We start from the raw sequence: 20905 nt of genomic DNA, 5'->3' as shown, positions 1-20905 counted from the left end.
ACTAAGCTCCCAGCCACCTGGAGGTAGTTTGGCTTTAAGGAAAGGCTCAGACTCATCAAACTCTCCTGGGAACAACCCAGCCTAAGTGTCAGGGAAGCGTTTAATCCTCCCACTCACCACACCTGTGCCTAATTAACACCTTGTGCCAGGCTGCTTTGGAGCCTACTTAAACCCTCCCCAAGGTGCTTGCTGCTTGCTGTTGGTCTTGATGCTGCTGGTTGTCCTCCCTGGAGGCTGGCTGTGCTCCTGCCTCGCGATGCCAGAGCTTGGCTGAGCTGCCTCTGCCCCAGCCTTCCTTAATTGAGGCACACTAAGGGTACAGAGCTCCAAAGCCACGAGCGGAGGCTGCTGAAGGTGCTGGTGGCTTAGCAGGAGGGAAGGTTTTGAAGAAGATGATGCTGAAGCAGAGCCTGAGCAAAGGTAAGCCATGAAGATACAGGAAAAGGGAGAAGTAGGTGCAGGGAGGCTGCAAAAGAGCCAGTGGCCAGGCTGCTGTGTGTAGTCAGGCTGGCTAAGAAAGTCTGAGCATGGCTTTCTGGTGAAGCAGGAGCTGGGGCTGACTGAGATGAGTAAAGTCACTGGGCTCCCTCTGTGAGATCTGGTCTTGCCTCCAAAAAACAGCACTGAAGAGCTGCTGGCTTGATAGTTGAGGGGGCTGCAGCTCCTCCATGTAGGTGCGTGTAGTAGGGGTCGATGCCGGTGTTGGGAGGAGCTTCACAGCCTGTTCCTGGGGCTGGCAGGGAGGGGAGAGGTATAATAAAACCGCATGCTTCATGTGTTAGCCCAGGTTGGGCTGAAGGCGCTGACCCGGCTTAGCTGGAGCGCCCCGTGCTGCATTTCCTACTGCAAACCGGCAGTTTTCCAGCACAAACCCCTGATGCTGAAGAAAGGCTTCAGGCTATTGCCTTGCAGGTGGCAGAGCTTAAGTTGCCTTTTCTTGCTAACGCAGCCCCTTTTGCGAAGCGCTGGTAGCGTCAGGAGGACAGCGGGACGTGGTGGGGACACGGGGAGCGCGCAGAGGGCACTGGCACGGCTCGGCGCGAGGCCGGGATGGAGCACGGAGCTGTGCTGAGGGACGATGCTGCGGAGGCCTTCCTCCCCTCGCCCTCACCTGCGCAGGGGATGCCTGGGGGGGCGAGGCCACCGCGAGCCTCTGGAAATCCTGCTGCACCGTGCGTGGTGCTCCTGGGTTTAGGCTTGTTTTTGTTAACAAGCAACGGTGCTGTGGGTCTGCTTGCTGGCTTGTTTTTTTTTTATTTTTTGAAATAAGAACAGTGACTTGCACTGAGTTTTTGGAAGCTGGCCCAGGGTCTCCAGAGGACCTGGCTCTCAAATGCACTGCTGTACAGTGTAATTGAGTTTATTTTAGCAGACCCTATTCTCTGAGAAGCCTGGAGCCCCGTGCGCTTGCACGCACGTGTGTAAGGGTACCGGTTCCCGTGGCTCAGCTGTACCGCTGCATCACGTTCCCTCCTGGCTCTGGGATTTTTGCCCTTGCAGGGGGGGGAAAGCGTGCAGAAAGCATAACCTTTCTGCGCCAGCTGCCGAGGTCCCCTGCCTGCCTGCCGGGCGCCGAGGCAGGGCGAGCGCCGCGCTGGGGGTGGCAGGGCTAAGGGAGCCCTGTTTTGTGGAGGTTTTGTGGCTTCGGAGGGACGGGGGGAGGAATCGCAGGCTGCTTTTCCTTCCCCTCCAGCAAATCCGCGTGATATCCCAGGGAGCGAGAGAAGGGAGTGATGACTAATATAGTCTCTCTTCTCTGGACAATTGCTGGTTTTCGTTTTATTCCCCCCTAATTTGTTGAGCTCTAATTCTCTTTTCTGTCTGGCTAGAGCCGAGCAGCAGACTGAAAAGCTATGGGGAGAGACTTTGGTTTCGGTGGAGAGATGTACACTTGAGAGATTACACAAACCTCATTTCTTTGGGAAGCCAGGCTGAAAACCCACAATACTTATTTTCTTAGAAAATAAACCACTCCAATACATCAACTGTCTGCGCATAGGCGGGACGATTGCTGTTTAGCAAAATAACTATAATTTTCCCTTTTCTGTCCTTCCAAAGTGACTCTGGTAGGCTTGGACCTCAAGCAGCCTGTAAAATGCAGCTACCAAAAAAGCTCGGCCTATGCAGATGCTGTTTATTACATTACCACCGAGCGCTTCTGTGTCAAAGAGCTCCGAGTTCAGGGAAATGGGGGAACTGGGATTTTTATTCCAGATGTGTTTAGCGCTGGCTGGGGCGGCTGGGCTGCCTGCGGGGGTGTGGGGGTACGGCAGCGTGGCGGCTCCCCGTCCTCGGGCTTTGCACCCGAGGGGCGGTTGCTGTGCAGGTACGGCACAGACGCTCGCTTCCCGTGGGATTTATTCCCACGGGAGCAGCGCCGTGCGGTGCGGCCGTGCTGCTGACAGCTCTGGTGACTGTCGCGGAGGCTCTTCCCTGCCACGTGCAGACCATGAGCTGCTCAGAGCGAGCTTTCCAGCAGAAAGGGGTGGTCCAGGTCAGGAGAAATCGATGGTCAGGACTCACCTAAGCCCTGTTGCTGATCCTCTGTCTGAGAATTAATTTAACTTGCCACCGAGCGTGGATATGCCTCCACAGACTCCTGGTTTCCCATTAAATATTCAGTGCAGTACATGTTAGGAAGGTGATGCAAGGTGTCTTAAAAAAAAAAAAACGGTGATATTTGTTATTGGTTTGAATGCGACCGGGGACGACAACTTCTGGCGCTTCACTTGAAGCCTGTATTTCTGATTGCTCTCTAGAAAGAAACGCTGGTTTTGTTATTTTTTGTGTGGGTTTTGCATTGCTCTAGGGCCCAGCACAAAGGGGAAAAAAGGGTTTCAGACGGGCCAGGTTCAGAGCAGCGCTGAACTCAGCTCTGCCATCTCCTGGCTGATGACCTGGACCCACAGCCTTGCTTCCAGGTCTGGTGTCCATCAGTGGTTTCTGACCCCGTTTGTGCAGGGTCAAGCCCTGTCCTGTGCCTGATCCAGGGGCAGCTGCCTTCGGCTTATTGCTCCCCAGCTCTGTCCCTGGTCGCTGCCTGTCTCCCACAGCCCAGGCAAGAGCCCTGCCTGCAGATCCCGATGGGAGCACGACATGCGGAGAGGGTCCTGCTAAGCTCCCCACGTACCAGGAAAATTTGTCTTTGCTTCTATTCTAGGGGTCAGGCCCCCCAAACTTAGGTGCTTGAACTCTTACGTGCCTAAGAAATATATTAGATCTCACCCCGGATCAGGAAGGTTAAACGGGCTCCCGCACGCATGCTCCTCTGACTTTATGTGCTCGTAATATTCTAGGTTGCTTTTAGGTCCCTGATGACTTAATTGTATTTTGTATTTGGTTTATGACTTGCAAGCACTTAACGTTATTGGCAAAAGAGTAAATAAAAGGTAAATGGTGCCTGTGTTCTAAAAATAAAAGCCATGCTGTTCAAAAAAAAAAATACAGGCACCCCAAAATCCAAGTTCCCTGGGTTTGTCTATGCAGAGGCTGAAGCGTTGCCTGGCCTCCTGCTCCTGAGCTGCATTTGGTACCTATTCTCATTTGCCCAATTTAACCGCAGTTATTCATTAGCCTGGGGCAGCTGGTTAATGGCAGTGGGAAATCAGACTCTCCCTGCTGTCGGAGGAGGAATGTCTCCAGCTCTAGAGGTGGGATTAGGGTTTGCTATAGCCCTGCCTGGTAGGAAACCTCCTTCCTGGCAGCTTCCACCACCCCGCTCGGCTGCATTCGTAAAAGTTGCTTCTATTATTTATACCACTGAGCTTGGAGGGTAGCTGCTGTATGGGCTGCTGAAGAGACCCAAGAGGCTCTGGTATTTTAAAAGGGGGAAAAAAAAAACAAAACAAAACAGGGGGTTGCCTGAGAAAGTGCAAGCCTGGCAAGAGATTTGAAAACAAGGCAAATAAAAATAAGTGCTACTTTTGGTAAAGCTGTCTATTAAAATTTCAGTTTACCATCTCTAGTCCTTCATTAGGGCTAATGGACAAAACCATCTCAGTCGTTTTGTTGCTCCCCCATTTGGTTCGTTTGTAGGCTTTTTTTTTTAATTAGATACCCCCATTGCAGTACTAAAACCTGTATTTTCCCTGTGTGGAGCTCCCTTTGTGTTAAGGGTGAGACTGTGGCCTGTTGACGTCAGTGGCGAACTTGCTATTGATCTCAATAAAGCTGGGATTTCACCCAAAACAGCATTCTATAGTCTCTGGGTTTTGCAAGCAGGAACTCCTGTGTGTGTGTGTGTGTATATATATATATAAACATACTAGGTGGCATTGGCGTATTGAAGCTTAGTCTTTTATTTTTGAGGCCTTCTGGGGCACAAATGAGGCACAGAAATGCCTGCGTGCAGTTGCTCCCAGCCTCTTCTGGTTAGGCTCGCGCGCTCCGAGTCGGCGCGCCATCAGCGAGCCTGGCGGGCGCCACAGGGAGAGCGCTCAGCTCCTGCTCCAGCAGAACGAACAGCGCTGTCGTCGCGCCGTCTGAGGGCTTCTAGATGTTCAGAGTTGGGTGGTGACTTCCACTGAGGGGGGGGGGGAAAAGCTGATCTGGTTTCTGCTCCATCATCCAGTTAGATTTCTCTTCAACCCAGGCGATATTACTCATATTTACCTTTAGAACCACATATATCTGAGCAGAAAAAAATCCACGTTTGTCCGTTGTCCAGGATGGAGTAGATAAGTGGTACGGTTTGCAAAGCTGGTCCCTGCCTCGGAGATGTGCCCTTTGTTTTTTATCTCGATGTGAAGGCTCGGAGGAGCAGGCTGGGGCTGGAGGCTTGCGGGAAATCTGTGTCAGAGCTGGGCTATGAAGCCAGAGCTGCATCCTAGCCTAGCGCTTTAACCGCAAACCCGTGCTCTCCAATAGACTGCTTTTCCCCTCGTGTCCAAAGCCTGTTCAAGTGTCTGGAGCAGCTGAACATCTGGTATCAACTGCTCATCCCAGCACTGGGTTTTGGAAAAAGAGTCAAAACCACTGGCGTAGTCATATCCCGAACAGATGAGTGAGTTTACCCCTCTAACTGACCGTTTCGTTCCAGTTTCTTCTGTTTCTCACTCTTTTGCTATCTGCCCTCTTCCAGGCCCAGCCAAGCGAGGTTTTTGAACGACGGGGGCTTTGTGCTGGACATGGGGTAGGAGAGGATCGCTGCTGGAGGTGTGTGCATTATGGAGCTCAGGTAAGGTTTCGTCTCTCTCGTCTTTGCTGCTGTTGTCTTTGTACTGCAGTAAAAAATAGCTCTGGCTCAGAGCAAAGACCGGTTCAACCCAGCATCCCGTGGCTGACGCTGCTCGGTGATGAAAAATTGGGGACTGTGCATAAGAGGCATCAGGTCCAGGGGCCTCTCCAGCTTCAGTAGTATGCCTCTCCAGTTCAGAATTACGTATGCTATAGGAAAGTCACCCTGTTTTCTAAACAAAATATTTTGGAGTGTTCAAGACTGAAAGATTTGGGCTCAAGTGATGTCTTTGAGTGAAATATTTCATTTTAAAATATCTTCTCATAAAATAAAGGAAAACATTGTTGAAGTCAGGCTTTTCCTGCAGAGATGTTGATTTTGATGGAACTGCCTATCCCGATGAAAAAAGCCTTCCAGCAGAAAGCGTTTCACCAACAGGACTGTTAGGAAATACCCCCCTGCGCTTCTGTGGACGCAGAGTGTTTCAGCTTTAAACTGCGCGGTGTTCTGTGTTCAAACATCATCTTACGCAGGCAACGCTGCACGCGCGTCGTGTCTTAGCGAGCTGGGAGGGAGCATTGCCTTGAATTGTAGTTTAATGAGATGTATCGGGGCTTGAACTGTGGCTGGGCTCCGTTATACACACGCGCTCCCACGTTGCAGTGAGCATTATTGTGAGGATGCACAAGGGTGACAGCGATCAAGGAAGAATTAAAATTTTGCCTTGATTTTTTTTATATGCTTTGAAATAGGCGTCATCCCATCTTCAGTCAGGGTCTCAGATTTAGATATCTCTATTCACAGGCTTCAAAGTAAGGAGGTGGGAAAAGGGCTCTGCTAAAATCTGCCTTGGGTTTTCTGTGGAGGTTTCTGGAGATGGGATTTCAGCCTCTGGTGTGAGGCCATGCGTCTTCCTGGGCGCAGCTTTTGAGGTGGGAGCTTCGTTGCTGCTTTACCTTCGCCCTTACTAAAGCTGAGGCTTGACTGCATCCCACCTGGAGCTCTCCAAGCCTGCTTTCTTGGTCTCCTCTGCCCGGTGCTTCCTCCTGGCTAAGTTTTGCCAGCAAACAGCAGAGCATGGGTGAAACGAGGCTGTGTGAGGGTTGCAGCGTTGTCAGATGGTTTTTTTGGGGTAGTAGATGTTGCAGCATCGAGCTGTGTGCGGCAAAACTAGATGCCTGCCAGGAGGAGTGGATTTACCAGTGGGGTAATGGGGTGGTATCCTCCTGTCCCCATTTAAGGGCTGGGGACCAGTACATTGGTGTGGTTCTTGCAGCCTTTTGATCACACCCCAGCCCTGCCCGGGGCCCTGAGCGAGCAAGCTCAAAGCCGACAGCAGAGAGAGGGTTGCATTGCGCTGCCTGCTCCTCCCTTCTCAAAACAAGGGCAAGTCTTAATACTGATAAACTGGAAGACCTCAGAAAGACACCAGTAAGCGAACACCCGCCCTGCAGCAGTGTCCCAGTGCAGATGCTTACGCCTCTGGGAAGGAGGGGATGAGACTTTTTATTTAGGACTGAACGAGAACCATGATCTGGGCAGAAAGCGCAGCTGAGAGAATGAAGAGTGATTTGGGAAGCAAGATTCACCGGTGCCTCTCTTGGAAAACAGTTTTTGTTTGACTTGAAAAACATGCCAATAACAGAAAGCATAACTCATCTCATGAAAGTTTTGGTTGGCTGTAAAAAAGAATACAGAAAATTTTCCTACTCAAGCTGAAATGTTTTTCTTTTAATTCTTTGGTATTCTCTCTGCAGCGCTATAAACTCTAATTCATGTCTTGGCCCGGGCTGTAAGACCTAGCTGTGCTTAGCAGAATGGGGTCCGCTTTCAAAATTTTCAAGATTTTAAGTCACACACCTTCCATAGCATTAAAAACCACCATATGTCAGTCGGGGGTGTTTTGCATTTATGGGACCTATGGCTTAGGGGAAAGGCAAAGAGGAAGATTGGAAGGTAAATAGCTAACTAAATGGGTTTTAACTGCTGCATGTTGTTTTAAATATCCTCTTAAAAAAACTAATATTGTAAGCTGAGATGGGTTCCAAGTTCAGGGGATTGCAGATGTCATTTATTTTCTTTCCAGGTAGTTCTCTTAACTATAGCTCCGACCGTGATTTAGCGTCACGAGGTTAAATGGAACCGTATGCAATCGGCCATTGGGCAATATAATGATCTGGGTTTTGAAGCACGCGGAGCCTCCCCCAATTTCTGTTAGGAAACGGCTTCCTGCGAAGGTCCCGTACGTTGTTAGAGCTGCAGAACCCCCCAGCCTCGTGTCCCCTGGACCCCACCGCAGGAAAGGGGCGTCTCTGCGGGCACCGGCCGTCCCTGGCAGGGCAGGGCCGCTGCGGCGGGGACCCGGGATGGGGAGGCCGGCGCTGCTGGGGGAGCTGGCCAAGCCACCGCTGCCTTCCCGCTCCGTTCCCCGACCCGCCGTCACCGGGCTGGACTTTGCACTTTGTTGGACGTGTGACCATCTTGGGCGTTGTTTTTGTTCTGAAATAGTGTGAAACAAGTGCTTTGGAAACTTTCAAGGAAGAGAATGAAAACAAATAAATCCCAGTTATGTTTTCATTCTGGTGTCTTGAAACCCACAGCATCATCTTAGATTTTTTTTTTTTTTTGCTTTCTTCAAACCATTACATATCAGGATATCACTTCCACGGGAGCATCTACTCCCTTTTGTGAGGCACTTCAATTCCATGAAAACTGTCTTGTTTGCTGAAAACGGGCTCTGACCCCCGCTTTCCCGTCCACTCCGCGTACGATACGTGATGCACTTACTGGGCGTACTGAGCGTAGCTCCAGTGCCCTGCACAAATCAACACAGAGCATTAATTGTGGCTCGCTCTCGAGCTGGAGGGGAGTTGCACGTTATTACCATGCTTGCGAAGTCAAAGGCTTGGACGTTTGCTGTACATGTTAACAGGGCTTATTCCGCAGACTCATAATAAATCTTTAGAACCACATGTGGCTGAGTTATAAATATCTGCAAAGAACAGGGCGGGGGGGGAAAAAGCAACCAGCATACAGAAAGGTGTCGTCATGGCTTTAAGGGTTTGATACTGTTTTTAAGCATTTGATAGGGTTTTTGAGATGGTATACTTTTAGTGGGAATGTTATGGTTCGGCAGGCAAGGGGGATTACCTCGGCGACCTAGTGAAGCGGCAATATTGACAAACAGCCTGAAGAAACAACAAACCACAATCGTGAGACTTCAAAACATAAACTCCTTTGATTCTAGTTATGCGAAGAAGAAGCCTCTCTGACACTTCTAGCCCGAAAGCCAGCAGTTTAAAACCTTGCTGCAGTGCAGGTTTGACAGCCCCGGAGCCCCATCCTTCCCCGGTTTGGGGGTTTCGGCACCCAGCAACAGGCTGCTGCCGCAAGCCCTGGTCCCAGCTTCGCCGCTGCCACGGCAGCTTCTCGTCTTTAAATGCGGTGCTTATAGATGGGGGGAGAGGAACAAACAAAAGCCCAGGGATGGCTAAGCACTTGGAAAAAATTAGGATAAAATAAGGAAATATCGATTTATTTTTTTTAAGGGACTTGCTCTCAGGCTTCTTTCTTCTGGGGTGGGTGACCCACCTGCCTTCACGTGCGGAGAACCAGAGCTAAGCGTTTGAGCGAGCACAAAGATGATGCTCGTCGCCTCCCGGGAGTCTCCCATCCCGGAGAGATATCTGACCATAAGGTTTTGTAGAAGCCTGCCTCGACCCAGACCCTTCCGTGGTACAAAACTGATGGAGCTCTGATTATTTTATTTCTTTCCTGGTTAAAAATGCGGCCCCTTTGCTCCCAGGAGATAGGCTGTCCTTGCAGACGTGCGGCATCCCTGCTGCTGGACGGCCAGGTCGCTGTTTTTAAGCGACAGCTCGGAGTTAATAATAACGAAATGAAGGCAACAAAGAGCTCTCCTATGAGAAAAAAGAAACGGCGCAGGCGAATGCTAGACAGGCTAGTCAGCTATTCATCTGATGTTCATAATTCATAAAATATAGATCGTTTGCAAAGTAAATGATTTATCATAGAAAAATAAAGCATGGTTTCCTATAGGCTCTTTTTCAGAAACCTTGCATTTATTTACCTTCCCAGCATGGCTGTTTGGAAAATGTATCTCTCATGAAATATTAAACGCGCTTTCTATTTTTGAAGAACTGTCAACATTTTGGGGAAATAGAAATAGAATTAACTAAAACGAAATCTGGAAAACTGCAAGTGAGGAGGAAAGCTGCAGGTTTTTCTGTCTTTTAGCAGGGGTGAATTTTGCAAGTGTCGGTAAAATGATTTTAGGGTGGGTTTTTTTTGGTGGTGCTCCCTGATCAGCCACAATTTAAAAGACTGAAATGTGTTTGTGCAGGGTAGCTTCCTCGAGGTCTAATATTAGTATTAGAATATTGTCGGACCAAATTCCCTGTTTTTTCCCCCGATACGGCCGGTGGGTCCGCGGGGCGGCTGGGAATGTGCCATGGGAGGATTTATGGCACACGCTGCCTGCCAGGATTCAGCTGAGAGTACCTCTTATTTTAAATGATAGCTGGCTATATTTTATCCCAGGTATTACAATAATAAAAATACAACAGCACGTGATATTTTTCATTTTGCGATGGAGGAATCGGGGCTATTAAAAGGCAGAAGAAAGTTTTGTTTCGGTGAGCTGGGTACTCGTTTCCAGGTGAACAAAATGCTCTTTTACAAGGGCCGTTTTTAGCAAAACTGCTATTTAATAAATAAATTTTATAAAACAGTTATTTAATTACCGAGAAAAGCAGCACCGCGAGTAGAACACAATTTAATTTGGATAAACAGTTATATGGTTTATTGATAATTTTTTTGGGAAGATATCTCCTCGCGCATGCTGAGTTCGTGTTTGCACGGCGTGACATACCTAATTGACAAGCCGCGAGGAGCTCAGCAGTGGGAAATAAATACCAGACGCTGGCAACTTTTGCCTTCACATAAGGTCAGAAATGTCCTTTCTGGGCTGTTCGGATAAGCCCCTCTGATCAGAGCTTAATAGCCCCCCATCCTTGATAAATGTTTGTTATTTTAATAATTTTTAAAATAACTTTTTTCTGCTTGTAATGCCTAGAAATGGCACCTTTTACTAAACAAGGCAGTCACCCTCTTTCTGGAGCGCGGGGTCTCTGCCTCGCCAAGGCACGAGCACGGCTGGCGGCGGCAGGAATTTCTTCCAGAACCGGGAATTTCCTGGCAGTGGCTGGCTTAAGCCGTTTTATTCGGTGTATAAATATCGTGGATTTACGTAGCAAAGTATGGATTTTTCAGTCTCGCAGATAAATGAAAACAGTATCTGATTGCCATAAGCCTCTGGAAATGTATGGGAGGCCGCGTTTGTCTGAGCAGGGTTCGCAACAAGCGATGCGATCCCGGGCTGGTAAATCGGAGTTTTAGGACCTCCAGCGTAGCCACTAACTTCTTTTATACCCATCACATTAAGCGATGCTACTTGCTGCCAGCGCACCTTTGTGCTGCCAGCACAGGCTTTCAATGGCAACCGGTTTCAGGTTTTTTAATGACCTTTCGCATCCGATTGAATTCCAAATTGCTCAGGGCAATATTTTCTGAAGCACCTACCCGTGGCTCAGCGTGCCTGCTTGCTGATCCGCTATTTCTCAAGAGCATTATAGTACTATTCTGCTGAAGCCCCAGGTCTTGGAGTCATGTTATTTTAGATTTTTCTCCTTTCACTTTAAGGTAATTTTCTAGTAGTTTTGGTTAATAGAAATATGAAAAATGGGGAGCTTGGACAAGCTGAGCCTCTTCTATTTGAAGCTGAGCCGAACCCTTTGGGGGATGATGGGTGTGCTGCTGTGGCTGGGAGAGCAATGCAGCTGTGCTGCTTTGCCCGCTTGTCTGAACCAGCGCTGCCGGCGATGTGAATGCCTGGAGAAGTTGCACTGGAACAGGAGAGTGGTTTTCTCCTGGAGGAAGGCTTGTCCTGTGTAGCCTTCATCAAGACTGGTGTAATTTTTAATTACTTTGTATTGGGACTGGCACATCTCCAGTGAGCGAGGGAGTTCAGACTGGCCGATGTCAGGTGTTTATTCAGTGCTGGTATGAGGAGCCTGGGTGCCTCTGTCCCCTCGGAAATGGAGATGGGCTCTGAAATTTGGCAATGGGCTTCCAGATGAAGCTGATGAAATAAGTCCGTAGCTTCCCAGTGAATACAGCTCCCCAAATACCAGCGCACCCGGAGATCGGGGATCCCTTGTGCTTTGTGTTATCCCCCAGGATACATCCCAAAAGACCAATGTCACGTTACACCGTAATCAGGGCTGGCAGTTTATTCCCAGCTCTGTCTACGTTTGAATTTCTAAGAGTGATTAAGGCAGTAGAGATGTGTTTTTTCACTCTAAGATACGTTGTTATATGCTGAGGAAGAAGAGGGACTGCTGACCCGCTTTAGGAGGGACTGTTGATATTTTTCTGATGGTAATCTTGCATCTAGCTCTGCACAGCTTAAAATCTTCAGGAATAGGATGGGGAAAGATTAAAAAGAAAATGAAATCACTGAAAAGCAGCTTTCCCCCTAAATTGCAGGGAGGACGGTCCGTTCCCAGGCCCTCGCTTGTGTGGTTTCCTCAGTGGAACGTGAATTTTTGCCCAGGTCCTCTGTGTGCCGGTCAGCTGCCCGGTGGCTTGGTCCGTACCACTCGTCTGCGATCTCTCTGTTCATAAACAAAGTCTGGTCCTCGGGGCAAAGCTTCCCTTAGAGCCGCTGGGAGTCTTTCGGGAGCCTGCCCTGCCCATCTCCTTGGGGCGGCCGCAGTCACCAGGCGCGATGCGAAGCTGTTTCTGAGCTGTCAGAGCTCATAGCTGGTGCATTAAAGTAAACTGGCTCTGATTTCAGTTTATTTTAAAACTCCAGGCTGTAAACCGAAGCAGTTAAAGTTTAATCTACTGACAGATGTGAATCAACACCCTGGCAGGCTGGGCTCGCGCTGGGGCAGCCGAGGTGCGAGCTGCCGGCTTCCCCCTCTGCTTCCAGGACATCACCTCTGCCCGCAGCCGGGAGGGAGCCCCAGCTCCGCACCCCAGGTCCTACCGAGCACCGGGCTGCCAAAAGGTGCCAAACCCTCCTGGCAGGCAGGGAAACCTCCCCGGGAGCCAGCAGGGCTGATGAGCCTTTGCCACCCCTCTTTATTAGACCTGAACCCTGTTGCTCTTGGAACGTGGCTGCTCCAGCCCTGGGTTTTCCATTACAGCACAGGTGGAGGGCTCTGATTTTTTTTTTTTTTTTAAATGCAATTCTTTGCTGGATATCGGTGAGACCCGGACTGATGCATTGGAGAGAAGCTGGCTTCTGTAGCAGCAGGCTTCAGTCCAAGCAGTGTGCCAGAAGATCCAGTATTGAATGCACCCACCTGGCCCTTTGACACGGGGGTGACTTGCCTACAGTCTGTTGTTTACAGACATTGCCACACGTCTGCCCACAGAAATTGATTCGTAATATGAAAAAGCAGAGTCATATGTTTAACCTTAGAGAGCTGCTTGTGTGCTGTGTTCAAAGGGATTCACTAGGTGAGCTGAGAGATGCCTTTTGTGCACCTTGCAGTCTTGAACTGGTTAAAAAAAATTAAATGTTGTGTTATTGGTAGTAATAACAAAAAGCATTCCCCCTCTTCTACCAACAAGCGTTCGCTCTGGAAGGTTTCAAGTGCCTGCATGTTTCAGTCGCCCTTATTTCATTTGTCAGGCAAAGGCACAAGGAGTGTTTTACAGTCGAGCTACGCCTGGGAAAAGACCGTGCTCGACATCCTTTAACACATGTAAAGCAGAGGAGATGACACATTTATCTGCATAAATTTGGATGTTTCATACATCCGTGGAGATAAGCATCGGATGGCTAAAGCTCAGCTCCCTGGGATGAAGGCGAAACTGCCGAAGTTGGAGGCGATGGACCAGGGAGGGTGGAGGTGTCTGGGCTGCGTCCAGGGCTTCGTCTCCGCGCCTGGAGCACCGCGACGAGCCAAGGCTTCGGCAACGCGCCTCTTCGGCTCCCCGCTCCGGCGAGCAAAGAGGGAGCTGTGCTCCGTGCGATCGGGAAGGCTGTGCTAATGAAGATCTCTCCGGGCATATGGATCCCATTTGTAAGCAGCGGTGAGAATATCCAGGTCAGCCTGTATGTGCTGGGGTGTCTGTCCGTCCATCTGTTTTCACACGACTGGCGAATGATGGAACCCTCCAGACCCAAAGGATCGTAAATCTCGGCGACGAGCGTGGCCGCTTTTCCCATCCGTCATAAAACAATGAATTAAATTCATGCCTGTCAAAATACGCCGCTGCGAGCTCGCCTTCTCCTGCGGCCGGAGGAATACAAAGCCCCATCTCATTGCTGTAATTTATGGCCTCCCGGGGAGATTTGGGTGATTAGGGCTTGGCCCACCAACACGCAGAAAAACAGTAGGAACTCCAATAACTCCAAATGGAAATCTTGGGTCAAATTTATCAAACAAATCAGAGAGAAATCTATTTCTGTTTGGAGAAGGAGGAGATATATTACATGTTTAGTAGACGAGTACAGCTCTGGAACATTTGGCTATTCGGTATTTGTGAGTTTTGGAATTTCTAGCTTAAATAGTATCACCAGAGGACATGTGATGTATTAGACATGAGCACATTTTTAGCCAAATAAAATATACAACTGCAAGCAAAGAGGTTTTTCAATGTTAACAACAACATATTTGTGCAAATGATGTAACCGAAAATCTTCTAGGTAGGACTTAAAAAAAAAGCAGAGTTTTTTAGTACTGGAAAAATACACCGGGGGGAAAAAAGATAAAATATGTTAGAAGTGGATGACAACAAAACCAGAGCTGGAGGGAGGAGAAGGTGATAAGGTGCTGTTATTCCACTTAGAGAATTATACTGCTGGTTAATATTTGATATTTGGACAGATTTTTTTTTTTTTTTAGAACAAGCCTTTTTTTCCCTTTTTTCCCCCCCTGAACGAGGCCGTTAATCCGAACCATGCACTGTCCAGCCAGTTTGCTGTTAGAGATGTGCTGAAAAACACACACAGAGAAGTGAGGGCGTGTGCCGAAAGGCAGACGTGCTCCCCCTCCGCCGGGGGGTCTCGGCACCCACCCCGGTGCCGGGGCTCCTCTGCGACGGCCGGGGATGCTCCTGGCGTGGCGAAGCCCCCGCTTTCCCCTCGGACGGGCAGGGCAGCAATGCTCCCGGCTGATGAGCTGGTGTGATAGCTGGTGTGCTGCAGCTCTGCCTATCTGCCAGCCACGGGCTGTTAGTTATATGTGTTTTAAGTGATGTGCGTGTGTGCCAGCAGCTGGGAGGGGGAAATCTGCTGGTTCCTACCATGGCAGGAAAGAATTACGGGGGAAAGAGTGCGGGCGAGGGAGTCGGGGCAGTGCCCGGGCATGGCGTGTGCCGCAGGGACGCGGGGTGCACTGGGGGACGTGTCTGCACGTGTGTGGTTGCCTTAAGAAATTATTCAGCCTGTGGAACTGCCTGCCACGAGGTGTGCAAGAACCAAGGGAGGGTTTATTGAGGATTTGGTACTCAAATAGGCTGTGAGGATGTCCATATCACAAAAAAAATGTTAAAAGGGTTCTGGGAAGATGTTTGGGGTTTAGAGGTTTATTGCTCTCTGTTGCGCTGTACCTGGACTGGTGTCTCTGATCCGTAAGCTGTTAAAAACGCCCCACTGGGTTTTCTCTAAAGCCCGTGGACCTCAAAGACAGGCTCTGCCGCTCCTGCGCGACTCCAGCATCCCCATCAATGGATTTGCTGGAATAGCCCCCCAGGAACAGCAGACAGGGCTTGTCCAGCCTCTGCATACATTGCACGCACATTGCAGTAACACTTGAGTACCGGGGGGGGGTGGGTGGGCGAAAAAATCTGTCCTAATTGCACTCCATTAGCCTCTGTAGGAGAAGTAACCTGTGTAATCTAAAGGCACTGGTTTATTGGTTCGCACTTCATAAAATAAGTTGCTGTTAGTTTTATTGCAGCCTTGTTTTTTCTGTTTAAGGGGGGAAAAGGTAGTTCTGTACATGACAGCCCCCATTACCTGTCCAAGCTGCGCCCAGGCGCTGCGCTGCAGCCGGCTCAGCTGCTTGCAAGGGCCCGTTAAGCAGGAACACATGTCTGGAGGGGGGAAGCCTGCTTTCGCCGGTTCTGCAAGGCTGCTTTTTTGCCAAGGCAGGGGTTACATGAGCTACTGTGCTTGCACCTCGGCAAAACCACAACAGGGGACCCGCGCGGGGCCCTGGGACTTGGGAAAGAGCAGGAAAAAAGCTGGATGCATCGCACAATGCTGCCCTAACGCAGATGGGAGCGCGGGGTAAGACTATGAACGGCGTGGAGGATGTGCCGGCTCCTACTGACTTGCTGGGGCTCAGCCCTTTGGGAATATAGGCTGCTTATTTATATATTTTATTTGTGCAAGGCAGGAAATGCATTTTTTTCACTGTAGAAATAATAGTTGAATATTAACAAGTTATTCTTACCCCAAATTGGGATAAAAAGTTGATTTCAAAATAGCTCGCATAGCCAAAAGTTTTGGAGAGTAATGGTTCTGGGTCACTCAAGCCGCTCAGTTCAAAACATCTCCCTTTGCCCACCCTAGATTATTATTTTTAGCATATGTAATTACCTTACATCTAAAAAGGAAAATCCTCTGAGAACCAAATGGTGGTTTTGGAAAGTAATGAAATAAATAAGATCAACAGTTCTATTTTCAGATGTTGTTTGTAGCAGGGGGGAGGGAAAAGGTGTTGAAAGGAACCCTTTACCCTGAAAAGCATGAATTTCAACAAATTGCAGATTCCTTTTGAAATCATGTCTTGTTGCTTGACTTTCCTCAGTCAGGAAGATGGAACAAAAACTATCGGGAAGGGAGCAGAAAATCGCAGCGAGGAGGTGTGGGTAACCCGGGAGGCAGCCGGCAGCTCGCGGCCGAGGTGCTGTATGTCTGCCTTCGGCCCCTAAAACTTGCCCCAACTCAGGTACTGAACCGCTCGGTGCCTCGTGAGAGAGGCGAGGCTGAGGTGATGCTGAGCAGAGGCCAGCAGCTTCTTTCAGGGCCTTTACGTACTCCCGAAAAGCATCCCCGGGCCCGCCCCGCCGAGCCCCTGGCTACCACTGCCCATCCCCGGGCTTCTGGCTCGGCCGGCAGGCGTTGCTCTGCGCAGCTCGTGGCTCGGGCGGTAAAGCCGTGGCGAAACAGCTTCGTAGCCATCGTTTCTCTATGTGCACGCTCCCACCTCGTTCTCTCCCTCCCATCAGGAGAGAAAAGCAGCTCTGGGATTTTTTTTCTTATGGCGAGATGGAGCTTCACAAGCAAAGAGGAGTGATGAAGTGGTCCGGTGTAGTTTAGGTTATCCGGGCAGGAGTATTTGCCTAAGGAGTGCTCCCAGTGCCAGGGAGAAAGCGTGTTGGGAGGTGGCTGGGGAGAGCGGTTGCTGCAGAAGACCAATGTAATTAATTTACATGGCAAAAGGAATTATTTGCGATAGGGAGGAGCAGGAGGAACCGATGGAGAGCCACGCTCCTGATGAAACAGTAGGTATTAATACAGAAAATAATTACAAGCGCTATCAGGAAAGCAAACATACCTCCGCACGGCTTGAATTCCCGCTTTGTCTCGGCTACCCGTGGGCCAGCGTATCTCGCAGGTCTGCGGCGCGCGGGAGCACCTGGCAGCGAAGCTGCGAATTGCGTCGCACGAGGCATCGCTTATTTACGGCAGGCATCCCTGAAAACGAAGGCAAGGGTCCCGCGCCTGGCAGTAATTTCAGTATTTCGGAAATAGTTTAAGTGTATGGTAGCCACGTGGAATCAAAGCTGCCACAAATCATTTCCAGCCGCCCGGAGCAGCAACCTGCGCCGACACCTCCGGGGAAGGTGTCCTGCCTGGGACCGCCGGCCAGAGCCGCCTCCGGCGGCGGGGCTGACAGCGGGCAGCGCTGCCTGCGGCCCCGGGGGCTCCGAGGTTGGGCTGAAAGCAAATTCATTTTGATCAAGCTCTAAATTTGTCGTGCTTTGAGTATCTCACACACACACACACACACACACACACACACACCCCCCAACTAAAGTTCAAACTGGTGGGAATTGTAGAAGACAAAGTTTTGGGACTGCAAAACGCAGCATGTTCCCTATTTCCGTAGGGGAGTTTGATGTAAATATCTCGTACTCTTTACAACAGCCCATGTGAGGGAACCAAAAAGCCCTCTTTAAATAGATACAGATTTGTTTGTGACCTTTAAATTAATCCTTTAAGGATTTTGGGAAGGAACCAAATAAGGAAAAGGAGGTTCACAGCCTTTGAAGGCGTTGAGGCAGGTTTTTAGCAGAGAACTGGAAGAGGCAGTGCTCAGCAAACCACCCTGGTGTGTATCGGTTCAGTGCCTGATGTGCCAGTGAGTGAGAGGGGAAAAAAAAAAAAACCACGATTTTAAAATCTTCGTAGTGGATGGCAGCCTACAGCATTTTAGAGGCTTCCCTTTGCACTTGCTTTGTGTGTACGCGGTGCAAAACAGGCGAATATTGGCTCTGGTCGTGGGTGCCTGGGGCTCCCAGCTCCTCCCGGGGGGTACAAAAGCTCCGGGAGAAATCGCAAGACCCAGCGGCGAAACCTCGGCATCCGCAGGGTTCATTTCTTCACCGAACGGACGGCGTAGCCGGAGGGGCACTGGTGAACCTCTTACCCAGCATCTTTGCATTCATCTTTGTTTAGGCGGTTGTGGGTTTTTTCTGGTAATGATGTGATTTTTAGCATTGCTGATGCTACCGCAACGCTTGCTAATCGTCCCGTAGGCTAACGAAGCCATGGTGTAAATGGTTTTCCGAGCCTGCCTCCCGTTGGATTTTCAGATCCTCGGCTGAGAGTCAGAGCGAGCTTTGCATGGCTTCCCTTCGTGCTTTTTAGAAACGCAAATGAATATTTAAGGTCTCCCTCGCCGAGGGATGCAGAATGTCTTCTGGACCTTCCCTGCCCACCCAGACCACGGAGGTGCTTTACAGTATCGAGGATGTTTTACATTCAGGGTAAAGCCCTCCGAAGCCAAGAGAGATAAAAACAAGGGAGCAAGGCTCCCAGAGTTCATTCTGACAGTTATTTTTAAAAATAACTCTTTCTATTTACCTTTCTTACGTTAAACCACAGCAGAAAACACTTGTAACTCAATGTAAGACACTTACACTGTTCAGCTTCAGTCATGCAGCTCAGGCATACAAACGAGCTCCAGGTTTTATATGCAGTTCATTCTTCATATTGCCTTTCTTGGCTTGTTTATGTTAGCTTAGCCTCCATCAAAATGATGTCTTAATTAAATCTGAAAAATGGACATTTGACTTTATTTTAAGTGATGATTTCATTCTGCCATGGGTATAAATTTAAGTTATACATAACAGACGTGCACTCTGCACAGCTCATTCCTGTTTTATATATATTATTTAAACGATAACATTTTTTTCTCTCCATATTTTTCAACTATTTGTTTTTTTAAAAAAAAAAAAACAACACCCAAGCCAAGCACCGCATTTTCAGCTCACATTGAAACGAAAAGCTGTACAAGATTTCTAGCCCTATAGCTGAAGGACGGGTCTGTAATGCAGAGCGTAATTCAGTCTTTCGGAGAGCAAACCCTGGGAGTAACGGTACGTGCTCAAGCTGTCTCTGCTTGCGAACCTCGAGGTAGCCACGAGGCCGATCCTGATATCGGGCTTTTGCACGTTCCGCGAGGAAGGAGATGCCCGTGGACCTTGATGAGCGGCTTATGGGAGGCGGCGCAGCATCGCACCCGTATTGAGGGCTACCTTTTAGCCCCGGCTCTTGCTTAAAGACCGTGTCGTTTCAAACCAAGCGCCTGGCTAAAGGCTCTGCTTTGCTGTTCACAGAACTTGTGCGTTTATGAGAAAATAAATGACCCAGCTACAAAGTGCCTCCTCTTTCCCCCCGCCACTATCCAAGTCCTGTTTGTGGGAATTCTGGATTTTACGTTTCCAGCAACTGCGTCTGCCGTGCCTCTTGAACGATCCCTCCTCCACCAAATAGAGAACAGAGGCCTTTAAAATGTGGAAAATTAAGAAAATGCAGAACACATCATTAAATCATATACTCAGGAAGCTGTGGCAATCTTTCCTTCCACTCACAGAAGGTCCGCTATAAATGAAATCTATATTTTAATGATTTCCAGTTTGGATGCCCCCAATGTGCAATAGAGAACCTCCACTGTTTGCCGTAGAATGAAAGGGAAAATTGGGTGGTAAAAAGAAGAATGCTGCAGCTAATGCGGAACAGTTGCACGTTTATATTCCACATTGCCCTGAGCAAAACTCTTCCTTTTATTTTGGAGAAAAGGCAATTGCTTTCCTCCCCGGGTACAGCGGCTGCACTCACGTTAGGTTTCCTCGGCGGCTCCGACAGGTTTACCCGGAGCAGCTTTTCGAAGCAGCTGCTCTCCAACATCCACTGGCCTCGTAACTCTCTCAAGTCGCGGGGCGAAAGCACGTAATGCTCCTCTGGCCTTTCAAGGTGCTAGGCAGGCAGGGGGACTGCTGACACTGTATTTTTTGCATAGCGTTTCCAGTTACAGAGGGCTGGAATGACTCGGAACCCGGCTTTGCCGAGGGGCATCGCGGGGTGCGGCATCCCTTCGGCCCCACCAGCCGCTCCTGGGGCTGCGCGGGGCAGAGCCGCTGTCCTGCAGGAGCGGCCCTGGCTTATGCCAAGCAGGACGTTGGTGCATCCTATGCTCCGCGTTCAGGGCGAGACCTGCTTTACTGCTCCGCGGTATTTACTAGGCAAGTGCAGCGGGTCTGTGTTAGGGGCTTATTTCTGTCAATACCCCTTCTTTTTTTTTTTTTTTTGGCTGGCTAATGAACTATTTGGTTTTCTTCTGGAAGCGTGGGATCTCACCAAAGATTTCCCTTAGAAAATTAAGAGTGTAAAAAGATAATTTTTTTTCTGTTTTCAGACAAAACAATTTATTGGTCGCATAACTAAGTACTTACGTATGTGTACATACTCTCCCGTTTCCCAAACAACTGAGCTCACAAATATTTACCTCTTACTAAGTGGAAATTATCAATTATACAAATATTGTGTCTAGCAAGGAGTGGGTGTCACATTGATGTGTGCCGCTAGCTGAGGAAAGGCTGTCAGCAGGAAAAGCAAGTAAACTGGCAAACTGAATATCAAATACTCTTTTACTAAGTTTTAACATTAAGGTATATTTAATACAAAGAGTAAAAATTGAATTGTGGTTACAGGAGCACGGTTTATTCTATTTTTCTCACTATTTGAGTGCAAACTGATGTCTGTTTGGTGAAATGGCATTTCTGGGATTTACGCTTTAGCCACGCTAATGCTGGCAATGGGGCGCGGGGGCTCCGTAGCCTGGGGCACGGCCCGCGCATCCATCCCGAAGGGGAAGGGCCGCTCCTCTCCTCGGCCCTCGGCTGCTGGCACGAGCCAGAGCTCTTTGGCTGAGGGCTGGTCATCCACCGCGCTGTGCGGGAGCCGGCCTTCCCTGGCTCTGCTCTTTCCCAGGAGAAATGCACGTGGATTGGCCTCGGCCGGTTGCGCCCGCAGAAACGTGTTTTTGCAGCTCCCCTGTTATCGGGAATGCAGTTGCTGTTTTTCTCCGCCGGTTCGGTGCTGGCAGGGAAAGGATGCGGAGAGCAGCGCAGCTCTGCTCTACCTCAGCATTCCCAGTGTCTTCAGGGCAAATCCTT

At 49.4% G+C, this 20905-nt stretch overlaps 1 long non-coding RNA gene across 3 annotated transcripts in view; it reads left to right on the top strand.

Moving 5' to 3' along the window:
• Nucleotides 1–210: 210 nt before the first annotated feature.
• Nucleotides 211–20905, top strand: part of LOC148053053 (uncharacterized) — a 61315-nt gene continuing 40620 nt past the window's right edge. The window contains exons 1-3 of one of the 3 annotated variants that reach the window (XR_015708732.1): nucleotides 211–420; nucleotides 5081–5176; nucleotides 18698–19129. This is a non-coding gene — a long non-coding RNA (uncharacterized LOC148053053). Of the gene's footprint in view, nucleotides 421–5080; nucleotides 5177–12899; nucleotides 13822–18697; nucleotides 19130–20905 lie in introns of those variants that run through there. The other 2 variants (XR_015708731.1, XR_015708730.1) reach the window with 2 other exon arrangements.

This window comes from Nipponia nippon, unplaced genomic scaffold (genome assembly GCF_047370975.1).
Source record: "Nipponia nippon isolate SJK-2023a ecotype South Korea unplaced genomic scaffold, ASM4737097v1 scaffold_4, whole genome shotgun sequence".
Classification (NCBI taxonomy): Eukaryota; Metazoa; Chordata; class Aves; order Pelecaniformes; family Threskiornithidae; genus Nipponia; species Nipponia nippon.
The sequence above is the reverse complement of the archived record's forward strand: the minus strand, read 5'-3'. Positions and strand labels throughout refer to the sequence as shown.